Raw genomic sequence first — 17,831 nt, 5'->3', positions numbered from 1 at the left:
GGCCCAGTGGATAAACTTGATTAAATTATTAAAAGGTAAAAGGAGACAATCTAGCATCTCAGCTATGCACTAAATCTCCGCTATTATGTCTGTGGACTATGTCGAGACAATACATGAAATGCTGAAACGCAAACAACGCTTTTGTATTGTCTCAGCTTTTTTTGACGTCTTTCTTTCCTTACTGATACAAGTTGATATAGATTCATTAAACACAACTACAGTTTCCTACACGTATTCTGTGACATTTGTGACATCTCACAATGGTACCTCTTAAGAACTTCGAATGCAACGCGATGAATGCCTATATCACAATGACTATGATTTCTTATTTAAGTGAATCTTACACCTCGTTACTTAGCACGCTTGGGAACAATAAGTTCTCATTCCAATTTTAAACGTTGAGGTCTGAACTCGGGGCTTCTACTTGCTGATCTACTGCGAGGAGATCACGTTTGATCGGTCTTTTGAGGCCACAGTACTGAATGAGTAATGACTGGTTAATTATTGGATTTGAAATAATCTATAACATGGATGCATGTTTCGATGTGAAAATCAGCAACAGCAGAAGCAACCAACTGTGCTGTAAGAACTTGTAACAACGTCGATACGGCAACGAAAATTTATTGTGTACTGAGATGAGACACAATATGCTGCACCAACTGCTACATGGTCGCGTATACAAACAGTGATCCAATACTGTCAAATGTATTTTATTCCAATCTTTGATCACAGTATGAGTTCTTTCCCCATCCTCATGAACCATCGACCTTGCAGTTGGTGGGGAGGCTGGTGGGCCTCAGCGATACAGATAGCCGTACCGTAGGTGCAACCAGCAACCATAACGGAGGGGTATCTGTTCAGAGGCCAGACAAACGTGTGGTTCCTGAAGAGGGGCAGCAGCGTTTTAAGTAGTTGCAGGGGCAACAGTCTGGATGATTCACTGATCTGGCCTTGTAACACTAACGAAAACGGCCTTGCTGTGCTGGTACTGCGAACGGCTGAAAGCAAGGGGAAACTACAGCCGTAGTTTTTACCAAGGGCATGCAGCTTTACTGTATGGTTAAATGATGATGGCGTCCTCTTGGGTAAAATATTCCGGAGGTAAAATAGTCCCCCATTCGGATCTCCGGGCGGGGACTACTCAGGAGGACGTTGTTATCAGGAGAAATAATAATGGCGTTCTACGGATCGGAGCGTGGAATGTCAGATCCCTTAATCGGGCAGGTAGGTTAGAAAATTTAAAAAGCTAAATAAATAGGTTAAAGTTAGATATAGAGGGAATTAGTGAAGTTCGGTGGCACGAGCAAAAAGACTTCTGGTCAGGTGAATACAGGATTATAAATACAAAATCAAATAGGGGTAATGCAGGAGTAGGTTTAATAATGAATAGGCAAATAGGAATGCTGGTAAGCAACTACAAACAGCATAGTGAACGAATTATTGTGGCCAAGATACAGGGTGTTTCAAAAATGACCGGTATATTTGAAACGGCAATAAAAACTAAACGAGCAGCGATAGAAATACACCGTTTGTTGCAATATGCTTGGGACAGCAGTACATTTTCAGGCAGACAAACTTTCGAAATTACAGTAGTTACAATTTTCAACAACAGATGGCGCTGCAAGTGATGTGAAAGATATAGAAGACAACGGAGTCTGTGGGTGCCCCATTCTGTACGTCGTCTTTCTGCTGTAAGCGTGTGCTGTTCACAACGTGCTGCTGGAATTAGATTAGGAAATGAGACACTAAAAGTAGTAAAGGAGTTTTGCTATTTGGGGAGCAAAATAACTGATGATTGTCGAAGGAGAGAGGATATAAAATGTAGACTGGCAATGGCAAGGAAAGCGTTTCTGTAAAAGAGAAATTTGTTAACATTGAGTATAGACTTAAGTGTCAGGAAGTCGTTTCTGAAAGTATTTGTATGGAGTGTAGCCAAGCATGGAAGTGAAACGTAGACGACAAACAGTTTAGACAAGAAGAGAATAGAAGCTTTCGAAATGTGGTGCTACAGAAGAATGCTGAAGATTAAATGGGTAAATCACATCACTAACGAGGAGGTATTGAATACAATTGGAGCGAATCGAAATTTGTGGCGTATCTTGACTAGAAGAATGGATCGGTTGGTAGGGCATATTCTGAAGCATCAAGGGACCACCAGTTTAGTATTGGAGGGCAGCGTGGAGGGTAAAAATCGTAGAGGGACACCAAGAGATGAATATACTAAACGGATTCAGAAGGATGTAGGTTGCAGTCAGTACTGGGAGATGAAGAAGCTTCCACAGCATAGAGTAGCATGGAGAACTGCATCAAACCAGTCCGTGGACTGAAGACCACAAAAACATAAGTTTTTTAGGCGATGACCGGTTTGAGTCCGTAATGACCATCGCCAGATCTGGTGTAAAAAAGACCTGAGGATGGTCATTGAAGACAGAAATCGGTCGTCGCCTAAAGAACTCATATTGTGATCAAAGACTGGAATAAAAAACATTTGACAATATGCTGCAATCAGTTTATGTTTATAGACTGATGAAGAAAAACATGACGACCACTATCTATTGTGGGATTGAGTGCTGTATGGTGGCACTGAAAAATAAACGACATCGGCCACATAAGTTCCCAATAATTTTTCCACTTAGAGATATGTATATGCTGGACTAGTTGATCAGTGCTCGTGTTAAAAATTGTATTACTTAGAAGAAATGTAGGTAGAATTAAGCAACATGTAGAAACAAAACAATGTGTGTCTGAAAGGATGTGTTGTACCTAATTCAGTGGACAGGTGACAATCAAACTCGAGTACGTTCAGTGTAGGAGTCTCCTCCCATCTGCGATTAAAGAACAAATACACATACATAATGAATAAATAATCCACGAATAATTATATACAGTTAGGAGTATTATGAGATGAATGATAGATAAAAATAAAGTGTCACATGAAATTGTGTCCGCAGATAAGAGCTGCAGCAGTATTATAATCACATTGGATCCATTGCCTACAAATCCAGTGATAAGTCACTCATAGTGGCCATAATCGCTGCATGTACTATTATACAACCGATTCTATTTCGCTTTCTTGTAAGACACGCCCATTTCCACTAATTAAAGCATACGACTCCGGTAGTCATTGTGGAACTTCACGCGCTGGGGTATACCTACAGATTTCGGTTAGAAAAAAGGTTCCTGATGTAATCCCCATAGACGGTCTTTCAGTGAGATATACCGGGTGGTCCATTGATCGTGACCGGGCCAAATATCTCACGAAATAAACGTTAAAAGGAAAAACTCGTCTAGCTTGAAGGGGGAAACAAGATGGCGCTATGGTTGGCCCGCTAGATTGACTGCCATAGGTCAAGCGGATATCAACTGCGTTTTTTTAAATAGGAACCCCCATTTTTTATTACATATTGGGGTAGTACGTAAAGAAATATGAATGTTTTAGTTGGACCACTTTTTTCGTTTTGTGATAGATGACGCTATAATAGTCACATACGTATAAGTACGTGGTATAACGTAACATTCCGCCAGTGCAGACGGTATATGCTTCGTGATACATTACCCGTGTTAAAGTGGACCGTTTATGAATTGCGGAAAAGGTCGATATCGTGTTGATGTATGGATATTGTGATCAAAATGCCCAACGGTCGTGTGCTGTGTATACTGCTCTGTGTCCTGGACGTCATCATCCAAGTGTCCCGACCGTTACGTTATTTAAGGAAACAGGAACTGTTCTGCCACATGTCAAACGTCAACCACGGCCTGCAACAAATGATGATGCCCAAGTAGGTGTTTTAGCTGCTGACGCGACTAATCCGCACATCAGTAGAAGGCAAACTGGGCGAGAATCGGGAATCTCAAAAACGTCGATGTTGAGATCGCTACATGAACATCGATTGCACCCGTACCATATTTCTAGGCACCAATAATTGCATGGCGACGACTTTGAACGTCGTGTACAGTTTGGCTACTGGGCACAAGAGAAATTACGGGACGATGAAAGATTTTTTGCGCGCGTTCTATTTAGCGGCGAAGCGTCATTCACCAACAGCGGTAACGTAAACCGGCAAAATATGTCCTATTGGACAACGGAAAATCCACGATGGCTGCGACAAGTGGAACATCAAAAAAGGTTCAAATGGCTCTCAGCACTATGGGACTTAACATCTTAGGTCATCAGTCCCCTAGAACTTAGAACTACTTAAACCTAACTAACCTAAGGACATCACACACATCCATGCCCGAGGCAGGATTCGAACCTGCGACCGTAGCAGTCCCGCGGTTCCGGACTGCAGCGCCAGAACCGCACGGCCACCGCGGCCGCCAAAGTCGAACATCAGCGACCTTTGTGGGTTAATGTATGGTACGGCATTATGGGAGGAAGGATAATGGGCCCCCATTTTATCGATGGTAATCTAAATGGTGCAATGTATGCTGATTTCCTACGTAATGTTCTACCGATGTTACTACAAGATGTTTCACTGCATGAGAGAATGGCGTTGTTCTCCCAACATGATAGATATCTGGCACATAGCTCGTGTGCGGTTGAAGCGGTATGAATAGCATATCTCATAACAGGTGGATTGGTCGTCGAAGCACCATACCATCGCCCGCACGTTCACCGGATCTGACGTTCCCGGATTTCCTTCTGTGGGGAAAGTTGAAGGGTATTTGCTATCGTGATCCACCGACAACGCCAGACAACATGCGGCAGCGCATTGTCAATGCATGTGCGAACATTACGGAAGGCGAACTACTCGCTGTTGAGAAGAATGTCGTTACACGTATTGCCAAATGCATTGAGGTTGACGGACATCATTTTGAGCATTTATTGCATTAATGTGGTATTTACGGGTAATCACGCTGTAACAGCATGCGTTCTCAGAAATGATAAGTTTACAAAAGTACATGTATCACATTGGAACAACCGACATAAAATGTTCAAACGTATCTACGTTCTGTATTTTAATTTAAAAAAACTACCTGTTGCCAGCTGTTCGTTTAAAATTGTGAGCCATATGTTTGTGACTATTACAGCTCCATCTATGACAAGGTGAAAAAATTGGTCCGACTAAAACATTCATATCTCTTTACGTACTACACGAATATGTAATAAAAAATGGGGGTACCTATTTTTAAAAAAACGCAGTTGATATCCGTTTGACCTATGGCAGCGCAATCTAGCGGGCCAACCGTAGCACCTTCTGGTCCCCCCCCCCCCCCCCCCCCCCACGCTAGAGAAGTTTCATTCATTGCAGTTTTTTCGTTTGACGTTTATTTCGTGAGATATTTTGCCCGGTCAAGATCTATGGACCACCCTGTATAATGAAAGTTCCAGTTTCAAAACGCTGTAGAAACAGAACTACTGCTCAGAATGACATTAAATTTTCACACCATATTATTGACGCACAATAAAAACTAAATGGGGAAAAATTTACGAAAATTTGACCAATAGATGGCTCTGTAAGTGCGTAGAGATAAATGGGGTCGGGTACAAATGGCAGACGAATGCCAATGTGACGGGTATGGTTTGAGTTACACTTTGCACCATTCCTACGGTTCAACTTGCGTGGCCGTGCAAGTTCGGCAGTCAACAATTACGCCACTGTTAATTAGGTAATACCATCCACCACGGCACGATAGCAGCATATCGGATGGGAAAAATCGGTTTTTAATTGTCCTGAGACCAAAATCGCATCAGATGGAAGCTGATATCGGTTTCTAACTGTCGTAAGACTGTCGCAAGCGATATTCAGTATCCTGTCCAAAGTTTTCTGCCACAAGCTGAAACCGAGGAGCAGTCTTTTCCGCAACATATCTGACTTTCCCGGTGGTCACGTTGAGAATGCGCTGCACAGTACGTGCCTTCATTTCAGCTTCGTTTGTAACTGGAGCACTGAACACAACACCTTTTAGGTTGCAAGGCAATGCCGGTTGATAATTTCAGCATTTAGGAACTGCCTCTGCAGCAGCCGCTTCACTGGCCGTGGAGCGTGCGGCGGAGGGACGGTCCCACCCACACGTTCACGAACTTGAATGGTTGATGGGACCGACGATTCCCTCGCAAAAATACGCCCCTACTATAAACGACGCCGTCAACCCGCACCACACAATCACTTACACATAACGAAGTGGTACTTTTTCATGGGTGTAAAGATTTTCCTGTGCTCACATCACGCAGTTCTTAATACTGACATGTCCTTGGAGATAGAAATGGACTTCGTCTATCCACATGATGATCTAGGGCGTTTCATTGTTCACCTCCACCCAAGAAGGAAATTCCAGAGATAGCACTGACAAATACTGGTCAGTATGAAGCAAATCCTGAACACGGATGGTTTTGTACTGGTAGCAATGCAGAATGTTTCGTAGGATTTTACGCACCGTGCTCGCAGGCACGCCCATTATCCAGGAAGTTCCCAGTGCACTGGATGTTTGCACACCACCGATCGACCCCCCCTCCAGTGATGTGGCTACATGTTCGACAGAGGTCGGATCGGATGCTTTCTTCGCTTGGCCACACTGCACTTAAAAAGATTCTGGTTTTTCCTATTTTTCAGTATTTTTGTCCAGACTCTTAGCAGGCATCGCACCGATACTCCTTGAGTGTCCTGAACTTCTGCAAAGCTACTACTTCACAGTCATCGTTCCTGTATAAGATATTTACCTACGGAGCGTGATCGTTAAAACAGACAATCATGTTGAGCGTTGCGGACACGAACTGAGAACAGCCGTGTGCCGCGCGTCCTTATTTACACAACTGGTCGTTAAAATTGCTACATCAAGAAGAAATGCAGATGATATGGACAAATATATTATACTAGAACTGACATGTGATTACATTTTCACGCAGTTTGGGTGCATAGATCCTGAGAAATCAGTACCCGGAACAACCACCTCTGGCCGCAATAACGGCCTTGATACGCCTGGGCATTGAGTCAAACGGAGCTAGGATGGCGTGTAGAGGTACAGCTGCCCATGCAGCTTCAACACGATAGCACATTTCATCGAGAGTAGTGACTGGCGTATTGTGACGAGCCACTTGCTCGGCCACCATTGACCAGACGTTTTCAATTGGTGAGAGGTCTGGAGAATGTGCTGGCCAGAGCAGCAGTCGAACATTTTCTGTATCCAGAAACGCCCGTACAGGACCTGCAACATGCGGTCGTGCATTATCCTGCTGAAATGTAGGGTTTCACAGGGATCGAATGAAGGGTAGGGCCACGGGTCGTAACACATATGAAATGTAACGTCCACTGTTAAAGTGCCGTCAATGCGAACAAGAGGTGACCGAGGCGTGTAACCAATGGCACCCCATACCATCACGCCGAGTGATACGCCAGTATGGCGATGACGAATACACGCTTCCAATGTGCGTTCAACGCGATGTCGCCAAACACGGATACGACCATCATGATGCTGTAAACAGAGCCTGGATTCATCCGAAAAAATGAGGTTTTGCCATTCGTGCACCCAGGTTCGTCGTTGAGTACATCATCGCACGCGCTCCTGTCTGTGATGCAGCGTCAAGGGTAACGGCAGCCATGGTGTTCGAACTGATAGTCTATGGTGCTGCAAACGTCATCGAACTGTTCGTGCAGATGGTGGTTGTCTTGCAAACGTCCCCATGTGTTGACGATAAACCGCAATCGCGATAGGCTACAATCCGACCTTTATCAAAGTCGGAAACGTGATGGGACGCATTTCTCCTCCTTACACGAGGCATCGCAACAACGTTTCACCAGGCAACGTCGGTCAACTGCTGTTTGTGTATGAGAAATAGGTTGGAAACTTTCCTCATGTCAGCAGGTCGTAGTTGTCACCACCGGCGCCAACCTTGTGTGAATGGTCTGAGAAGGTAATCATTGGCATATCACAGCGTCTTCTTCCTGTCGGTTAAATTTCACGTCTGTAACACGTCATCTTCGTGGTGTAGCAATTTTAATGGTCTCTAGTGTTGCATATTCTACCGCTTACAGAGCCATCTATTGGCCAAATTTTGGCAGTCTTCATTCTCTCTCTATCATTTTTTTCCATGACGTTATCACCTTCGTCTAATAATAAGCTGTTCAACTTTGGCGTCCTTCTGATAAGTGATTCTCTTTGTACAGCGTTCTGAAACTGGAACTTTAATTATGGACGCCCCGTATTGCAAAGACTATAGAGTTCTTGAAATATTGTACTTAAATTTACGCGATCTGTCTCTGGGAAAGTGACCTCAACTGCAGGTGGTGCATTTATTTTTCGAAGTGACTGAATGGGTACAATTACTGTTAGGAACATTACTTTCCGTACCGCATTGTTTCGTCATTTGCCCGAATGTGACACTATAGCATTGCCTTATAGGAACGATAATTGATTATTCCTGTCATCGCATTCGGTTAGTAACAAGGCACGTTAGTTTACTTATTTACTAACTGAGAATACACGGCACTGCCCGGGAAACCATTATGCCAGTTTTCTGTTAGAAACGGGTACAAAAACTGAACTGTATTTTTAGTGTAATGCTGAAAAAAACCACATTTACATGTATTTGTAAAAACACTGTGAAATTGTCGTACAAAGATACTGGACCATTTTTCAACGCTTGGCGCACCTACTTCGCGTGTCTATAACGCGCTTTTGTAAGCGTCTCTATAGCATCACCTCTTTATAGGCATGTAGATGGCTATTGTCCTTGCCTACAGTCGTTTGCGTATCGCTGCCACGTGTCAATGATCTCCTTAAGCTAAGTCGACCGTAGGACTGTCTTAGTAGTAAGAAATAAATGATGCGGAATTTTTTCATGCATCTCAGTGTTTATGTCGTCATATCGCTTGAACTATGTGTCGTACCACGCTATAATTATATAGGTGCATTTAACGCCATATATGGATACAACCTTGGAAATTTATTGCGGATAGAGTTCGGAGCATAAAAGCAATAAACTTAAACGTCATTCACGATGTGGCAGTTTTTTACGCATCTCACTTTTATGACGTCATATCTCCAGAGCTATGATGGGTACGTGTCTCTTCCCCCCCCCCCCCCCTTCCCCCTACAGCGTTTGTTGCCTAACAGTAAAAGATATGTGTACCAACCAAGTTTGGCTGAAATCGTTTGAGTGATTTAGGAAGAGATGTGAAACGTGCACACAGACTCACACACATACAGGGCAACAATTATTGAACTGTACCCGTGGTCTAGGGGTAGCGTCTTTGATTCATAATCAAAACGTCTTTGGTGCCGGGTTCGATCCCCGCCACTGCCTAAATTTTGATAAATAATCAGCATTGGCGGTCGAAGACTTCCGGCATAAGAAGTCAGCCTCATTCTGCCAACGGCCTTGTCAAAGAGGGCGGAGGAGCGGATAGAGGTTCAGGGCACTCTCTTGTCCTAGGGGTGGGAATTTGCCCCTAAAGGCGGAAGAATCAGCAATGATCAACGACATGAGGATGCAGATGGCAATGGAAACCACTGCATTAAAGACACGTAACGTGTATCCACAGGACATGTGGCCTGTATTTGAAGAAGTGTCATGATGATCTCTCCATTGGCAAGAGATTCCGGAATAGTCCCCCATTCGGATCTCCCGGAGGGGACTGCCAAGGGGGAGGCTACCATGAGAAAAAGATTGAATAATCAACGAAAGGATAACGTTCTACGAGTCGGGGCGCGAAATGTCAGAAGCTTGAATGTGGTAGGGAAACCATAAAATCTGAAAAGGGAAATGCAAAAGCTCAAACTAGATATAGTAGGGGTCAGTGAAGTGAAGTGGAAGGAAGACAAGGATTTCTGGTCAGATGAGTATCGGGTAATATCAACAGCAGCAGAAAATGGTGTAACAGGTGTAGGATTGGAAGGATTGGATGGTAGGGCAGAGGGTGTGTTACTATGAACAGTTCAGTGACCGGATTATTCTAATCAGAATCGACAGCAGACCAACACCGACAACGACAGCTCAGGTATGCATGCCGACGTCGCAAGCTGAAGATGAACAGATAGAGAAAGTGTATGAAGATATTGAAAGGGTAATGCAGTATGTAAAGGGGGACGAAAATCTAATAGTCATGGGCAACTGGAATGCAGTTGTAGGGGAAGGAGTAGAAGAAAAGGTTACAGGAGAATATGGGCTTGGGACAAGGAATGAAAGACGAGAAAGACTAATTGAGTTCTGTAACAAGTTTCAGCTAGTAATAGCGAATACCCTGTTCAAGAATCACAAGAGGAGGAGGTATACTTGGAAAAGGCCGGGAGATACGGGAAGATTTCAGTTAGATTACATCATGGTCAGACAGAGATTCCGAAATCAGATACTGGACTGTAAGGCGTACCCAGGAGCAGATATAGACTCAGATCACAATATAGTAGTGATGAAGAGTAGGCTGAAGTTCAAGACATTAGTCAGGAAGAATCAATACGCAAAGAAGTGGGATACGGAAGTACTAACGAACGACGAGATACGTTTGAAGTTCTCTAACGCTATAGATACAGCAATTAGGAATAGCGCAGTAGGCAGTACAGTTGAAGAGGAATGGACATCTCTAAAAAGGGTCATCACAGAAGTTGGGAACGAAAACATAGGTACAAAGAAGGTAGCTGCGAAGAAACCATGGGTAACAGAAGAAATACTTCAGTTGATTGATGGAAGGTGGAAGTACAAATATGTTCCGGGAAAATCAGGAATACAGAAATACAAGTCGCTGAGGAATGAAATAAATAGGAAGTGCAGGGAAGCTAAGACGAAATGACTGCAGGCAAAATGTGAAGACATCGAAAAAGATATGATTGTCGGAAGGACAGACTCAGCATACAGGAAAGTCAAAACAACCTTTGGCGACATTAAAAGCAACGGTCGTAACATTAAGAGTGCAACGGGAATTCCACTGTTAAATGCAGAGGAGAGAGCAGATAGGTGGAAAGAATACATTGAAAGCCTCTATGAGGGTGAAGATTTGTCTGATGTGATAGGAGAAGAAACAGGAGTCGATTTAGAAAAGATAGGGGATCCAGTATTAGAATCGTAATTTAAAAGAGCTTTGAAGGACTTACGGTCAAATAAGGCAGAAGGGATAGATAACATTCCATCAGAATTTCTAAAATCATTGGGGGAAGTGGCAACAAAACGACTAATCACGTTAGTGTGTAGAATATATGAGTCTGGCGACATACTATCTGACTTTCGGAAAAGCATCATCCACACAATTCCGAAGACGGCAAGAGCTAACAAGTGCGAGAATTATCGCACAATCAGCTTAACAGCTCACGCATCGAAGCTGCTTACAAGAATAATATACAGAAGAATGGAAAAGAAAATTGAGAATGCGCTAGGTGACGATCAGTTTGGCTTTAGGAAAAGTAAAGGGACGAGAGAGGCAATACTGACGTTACGGCTAATAATGGAAGCAAGGCTAAAGAAAAATCAAGACACTTTCATAGGATTTGTCGACCTGGAAAAAGCGTTCGACAATATAAAATGGTGCAAGCTGTTCGAGATTCTGAAAAAAGTAGGGGTAAGCTATAGGGAGAGACGGGTCATATACAATATGTACAACAGCCAAGAGGGAATAATAAGAGTGGACGATCAAGAACGAAGTGCTCGTATTATGAAGGGTATAAGACAAGGCTGTAGCCTTTCGCCCCTACTCTTCAATCTGTACATCGAGGAAGCAGTGATGGAAATAAAAGAAAGGTTCAGGAGTGGAATTGAAATACAAGGTGAAAGTACATCAATGATACGTTTCGCTGATGACATTGCTATCCTGAGTGAAAGTGAAGAAGAATTAAATGATCTGCTGAAAGGAATGAACAGTATAATGAGTACACAGTATGGTTTGAGAGTAAATCGGAGAAAGACGAAGGTAATGAGAAGTAGTAGAAATGAGAACAGCGAGAAACTTAACATCAGGATTGATGGTCACGAAGTCAATGAAGTTAAGGAATTCTGATACCTAGGCAGTAAAATAACCAATGACGGACGGAGCAAGGAGGACATCAAAAGCAGACTCGCTATGGCAAAAAAGGCATTGCTGGCCAAGAGAAGTCTACTAATATCAAATACCGGCCTTAATTTGAGGAAGAGCTTTCTGAGGATGTACGTCTGAAGTACAGAATTGTATGGTAGTGAAACATGGACTGTGGGAAAACCGGAACAGAACTGAATCGAAGCATTTGAGATGCGGTGCTATAGACGAATGTTGAAAATTAAGTGGACTGATAAGGTAAGGAATGAGGAGGTTCTATGCAGAATCGGAGAGGAAAGTAACATGTGGAAAACACTGATAAGGAGATGGGACAGGATGATAGGACATCTGCTAAGACATGAGGGAATGACTTCCATGGTACTAGAGGGAGCTGTAGAGGGCAAAAACTGTAGAGGAAGACAGAGATTGGGATACGTCAAGCAAATAATTGAGGATGTAGGTTGCAAGTGCTACTCTGAGATGAAGAGGTTAGCACAGGAGAGGAATTCGTGGCGGGCCGCATCAAACCAGTCAGTAGACTGATGACCGAAAAAAAAAAAGTAAGAAAATCGTCATAACTTCTGAACGGTTTGCGTCATGACGTTCAAATCGCACGGTTGGCCGCGGGGATTGATGGGAATTCGTTGTTGTTGTTGTTGTCGTTGTCGACAATTTGTATATGTTCCCACGGTAAAGCGTGCCTGAGCGTATAGCACTTGTGAAGAACTACTGTGCGAGCAATTACAGCCCAGCTGTGTCTCAAAGGAAGTTTGCCACCGAGTTCAAGCTGAAGACAACCGGACCAGCTGTCCGAACTGTCAAGAATTTGATTCGCAGGCTTCTAGTGGCCGTGATGACAGTAATGGCCATGTCGGTCGTCCAACAGGGGTGAAAATGCCTGAAAACTTCGAGAGTACACGCGCTGTGTTTCATTCCAGCCTCAGGAAGTCGATCAGACGAGCTGCACAACGGGTGGGAATCAAATTATTGTTCAAGGCCTGCATCTCTGTCCATACAAAATTCAAACCCATCAGCCATTAAGCTGCATGTCCATGGAACAGGGGCTGTGTTTCGCTGACAGTACTGTCTGCAGAATTGGCGGACTTTGATGTGAATACTGTTTGGTATAGCGACGAAGCCCACTTTCATTTGGATGGGTTCGTCAATAAGCAAAATGGCGCATCTGGGAGACGGAGAATCCGCATTTCGCTATCGAAGAATCTCTTCACCCACAACGGCTGATTGCTGTGCAATGTCCAGCCATGAAATAATGGGTGTGACCTTCCTTGATGGCGCAGTGACTACTGAATGGTACGTGAAGGTTTTAGAAGATGATTTCATCCTCATTATCCAAAGTGACTCCGATTTCGCCAAGATGTGGTTCACGCAAGACGGAGCTCGACCCCTTCGAAACAGGAGAACGATGTTCTGGAGGAGCACTTTGGGGACCACACTCTGGCTCTCGGGTACCCAGAGGCCACTGGCATGGGCTTCGATTGGCCGCCATGTTCTCTGGATCTGAACAGATGCAACTCCTTTTTGTGTAGCTATATTAAAGACAAGGTGTACAGCGCTAACCCCAAAACCATCGCTGAGCTGAAAACAGCAATTCAGGAGGTCATCGACAGTACCAATGTTCCAACACTTCAACGGGTCATGGAGAATTTGATATTCGTCTGCCCCACATCATCGCCAATAATGGTGGTCATATCGAACATGTCATAACCTAAATACGTATATCTGTAATGACGTTTACATGTTGAATAAAGCGTTTGCACGCCGTAATTTGTAACTAATTTACGTTTTTTTAATATACTATAGCTCAATAATCATCACCCTGTGAGCTGTGGGCAGCTCGTTTATTGCTTGACATCTTGTCTTTGTGTTACTGCCATCCTGTTTCTTATTCGATTTACTGGCGTCACTAAGTTGCTCGCTTGTCTAGCAGTGAGTATCAGCAACAGAACTTATCGGTAAGAGTACTGTCGTACTATATTTGGAGCGAGCACCAGTATTTCTGGGTCGTCGAGTGTCAGGAATATAGTCGGACGGAGTAGCGGTGAGGTCTGGTCAGCCATGACTCGCCCAGCCGTTGCCGACACATGAGCTGGGTGCGGACGACCTTGGTTGATCGTTCGGTGGGTCGTCTCATGGGACGACGTGTATTTGGTCGCCAACCGCTTCTGAATTCTCCGTATGAGTCGACTTGTGATTCATCCTTGTTCCACAGTCACTGGTTTTAGTATTGTTCGAGTTGTTTGTGGAAGTGTTTTGTGCACCCATGTGTAGCTTGTGTGGTTTTGACTGAGCAGCTATTTTAATGCTGTCTGCGTGCTGCAAGTCCGTCGGTTGGGACAGAGCAGCGAGCAAGTCTGCATCTACATCTACATCTACATCTACATTGATACTCAGCAAGCCACCCAACGGTGTGTGGCGGAGGGCACTTTACGTGCCACTGTCATTACCTCCCTTCCCTGTTCCAGTCGCGTATGGTTCGCGGGAAGAACGACTGTCTGAAAGCCTCCGTGCGCGCTCGAATCTCTCTAATTTTACATTCGTGATCTCCTCGGGAGGTATAAGTAGGGGGAAGCAATATATTCGATACCTCATCCAGAAACGCACCCTCTAGAAACCTGGCGAGCAAGTTACACCGCGATGCAGAGCGCCTCTCTTGCAGAGTCTGCCACTTGAGTTTATTAAACATCTCCGTAACGCTATCACGGTTACCAAATAACCCGGTAACGAAACGCGCCGCTCTTCTTTGGATCTTCTCTATCTCTTCCGTCAACCCGACCTGGTACGGATCCCACACTGATGAGCAATACTCAAGTATAGGTCGAACGAGTGTTTTGTAAGCCACCTCCTTTGTCGATGGACTACATTTTCTAAGCACTCTCCCAATGAATCTCAACCTGGTACCCGCCTTACCAACAATTAATTTTATATGATCATTCCACTTCAAATCATTCCGCACGCATACTCCCAGATATTTTACAGACGTAACTGCTACCAGTGTTTGTTCCGCTATCATATAATCATACAATAAAGGATCCTTCTTTCTATGTATTCGCAATACATTACATTTGTCTATGTTAAGGGTCAGTTGCCACTCCCTGCACCAAGTGCCTATCCGCTGCAGATCTTCCTGCATTTCGCTACAATTTTCTAATGCTGCAACTTCTCTGTATACTACAGCATCATCCGCGAAAAGCCGCATGGAACTTCCGACACTATCTACTAAGTCATTTATATATATTGTGAAGAGCAATGGTCCCATAACACTCCCCTGTGGCACGCCAGAGGTTACTTTAACGTCTGTAGACGTCTCTCCATTGATAACAACATGCTGTGTTCTGTTTGCTAAAAACTCTTCAATCCAGCCACACAGCTGGTCTGATATTCCGTAGGCTCTTACTTTGTTTATCAGGCGACAGTGCGGAACTGTATCGAACGCCTTCCGGAAGTCAAGAAAAATAGCATCTACCTGGGAGCCTGTATCTAATATTTTCTGGGTCTCATGAACAAATAAAGCGAGTTGGGTCTCACACGATCGCTGTTTCCGGAATCCATGTTGATTCCTACATAGTAGATTCTGGGTTTCCAGAAATGACATGATACGCGAGCAAAAAACATGTTCTAAAATTCTACAAGAGATCGACATAAGAGATATAGGTCTATAGTTTTGCGCATCTGCTCGACGACCCTTCTTGAAGACTGGGACTATCTGTGCTCTTTTCCAATCATTTGGAACCCTCCGTTCTTCTAGAGACTTGCGGTACACGGCTGTTAGAAGGGGGGCAAGTTCTTTCGCATACTCTGTGTAGAATCGAATTGGAATCCCGTCAGGTCCAGTGGACTTTCCTCTATTGAGTGATTCCAGTTGCTTTTCTATTCCTTGGACACTTATTTCGATGTCAGCCATTTTTTCGTTTGTGCGAGGATTTAGAGAAGGAACTGCAGTGCGGTCTTCCTCTGTGAAACAGCTTTGGAAAAAGGTGTTTAGTATTTCAGCTTTACGCGTGTCATCCTCTGTTTCAATGCCATCATCATCCCGTAGTGTCTGCATATGCTGTTTCGAGCCACTTACTGATTTAACGTAAGACCAGAACTTCCTAGGATTTTCTGTCAAGTCGGTACATAGAATTTTATTTTCGAATTCAATGAACGCTTCACGCATAGCCCTCCTTACGCTAACTTTGACATCGTTTAGCTTCTGTTTGTCTGAGAGGTTTTGGCTGCGTTTAAACTTGGAGTGGAGCTCTCTTTGCTTTCGCAGTAGTTTCCTAACTTTGTTGTTGTACCTCGGTGGGTTTTTCCCGTCCCTCACAGTTTTACTCGGGACGTACCTGTCTAAAACGCATTTTACGATTGCCTTGAACTTTTTCCATAAACACTCAACATTGTCAGTGTCGGAACAGAAATTTTCGTTTTGATCTGTTAGGTAGTCTGAAATCTGCCTTCTATTACTCTTGCTAAACAGATAAACCTTCCTCCCGTTTTTTTTATATTCCTATTAACTTCCATATTCAGGGATGCTGCAACGGCCTTATGATCACTGATTCCCTGTTCTGTACATACAGAGTCGAAAAGTTCGGGTCTGTTTGTTATCAGTAGGTCCAAAATGTTATCTCCACGAGTCGGTTATCTGTTTAATTGCTCGAGGTAATTTTCGGATAGTGCACTCAGTATAATGTCACTCGATGCTCTGCATGGGGTGAGGTCAGGCCGTGGCCGCTGGCAGCGGACACGAGCAGTCGGGTTATGAGGCACTAGCTGCGAGAGCTACGAAGTTCGTAGCCCACCGAACCTGGACGCCGAAGTTGAGTGTTCAGTTAACCAGTTATGAAACCTCAACTGATGTGACATCTCTTCATTCATTACTGCTTGTTGCATCCTGGGCTGTTCCGGCTAGCAGCAACGTATGGTGTGTTGGAGTAGGCGAAATTTTGCAGCTGCCTTCCCATATGGTCTTTAACTATTAAATTGATTGTTACTTATCAGTAAAGTGCACCAGCGGTATTTTCTGCCTTGTGGTCGTTAACGCCCCAGTTACCTGCCCTGGTCGTTAGCGTAGTTTTCCGGCAGTGTGTTTTTTCCTCGCTGTGTTGATGCTGTCCGGCGCGGCGTGTGGTTCGACAGCCTTTTAGTTGTTTGTTCATATTTTTATCTTAGAGTGGTTATAGTGCCATGGCTGTTTTCAGACGCCAATTTTGAAGACGTAGTGCTGCTGGTATCTTCATGCCCGGCTGATATTTTCGGTTGTCGTGCCGCTGGTCGGGCAGAAGGGAATTTATTAGGTCGTTGGTCGGTCCTTCAGCTCTCCCTGGGTCGGGTTGCCATCTGATTATTTAACCTTACTCTTGGCTGCCTGCCTGGCGTCACCTTGCGTTGGAGCTGCCACCTCAGGCTGACACTCGGAACACTTATGAGCACCACCGTTCAGTTGGTTTCAGATTGTGATTTTTATTTTTAGTCTGAAGTAACTGTGCAAGGCCTTCAGTCGTCTATTAATATAGTTTGTTTTAATTTTAAAATAAGGCCTTCAGCTGACTTAAATTAATATTTGAAGATCGATTTGTTTAAAAACTAAATTTAGAATGTTTGTTCCATCTGAAATTCTTTTTATCCAGGCCTTAAGTCCTGAGTTGTTCATTGAACAGTGTGTGGCCTTCAGCTGAGCTTTTACATGAAATGTTTTAAAGATAAGGCCTTCAGCCGACTTAAATTAAAGTTTGAAGATTGTTTTGCTTGAAAACTATTTTTTAAAATATTCTCTGTATCTGAAATTCTTGTCATCCAGGCCCTAAGCCCTAAGTTGTTCAATGCCTTGTTTGTGGCCTTCAGCTGAGTAATTACATGATTTTTTTTTTAAATTAAGGCCTTCAGCTGCGTGTA

The sequence above is a fragment of the Schistocerca piceifrons genome, chromosome 7 (assembly GCF_021461385.2).
Source record: "Schistocerca piceifrons isolate TAMUIC-IGC-003096 chromosome 7, iqSchPice1.1, whole genome shotgun sequence".
Taxonomy (NCBI): domain Eukaryota; kingdom Metazoa; phylum Arthropoda; class Insecta; order Orthoptera; family Acrididae; genus Schistocerca; species Schistocerca piceifrons.
Note: the sequence above shows the minus strand (reverse complement) of the source record.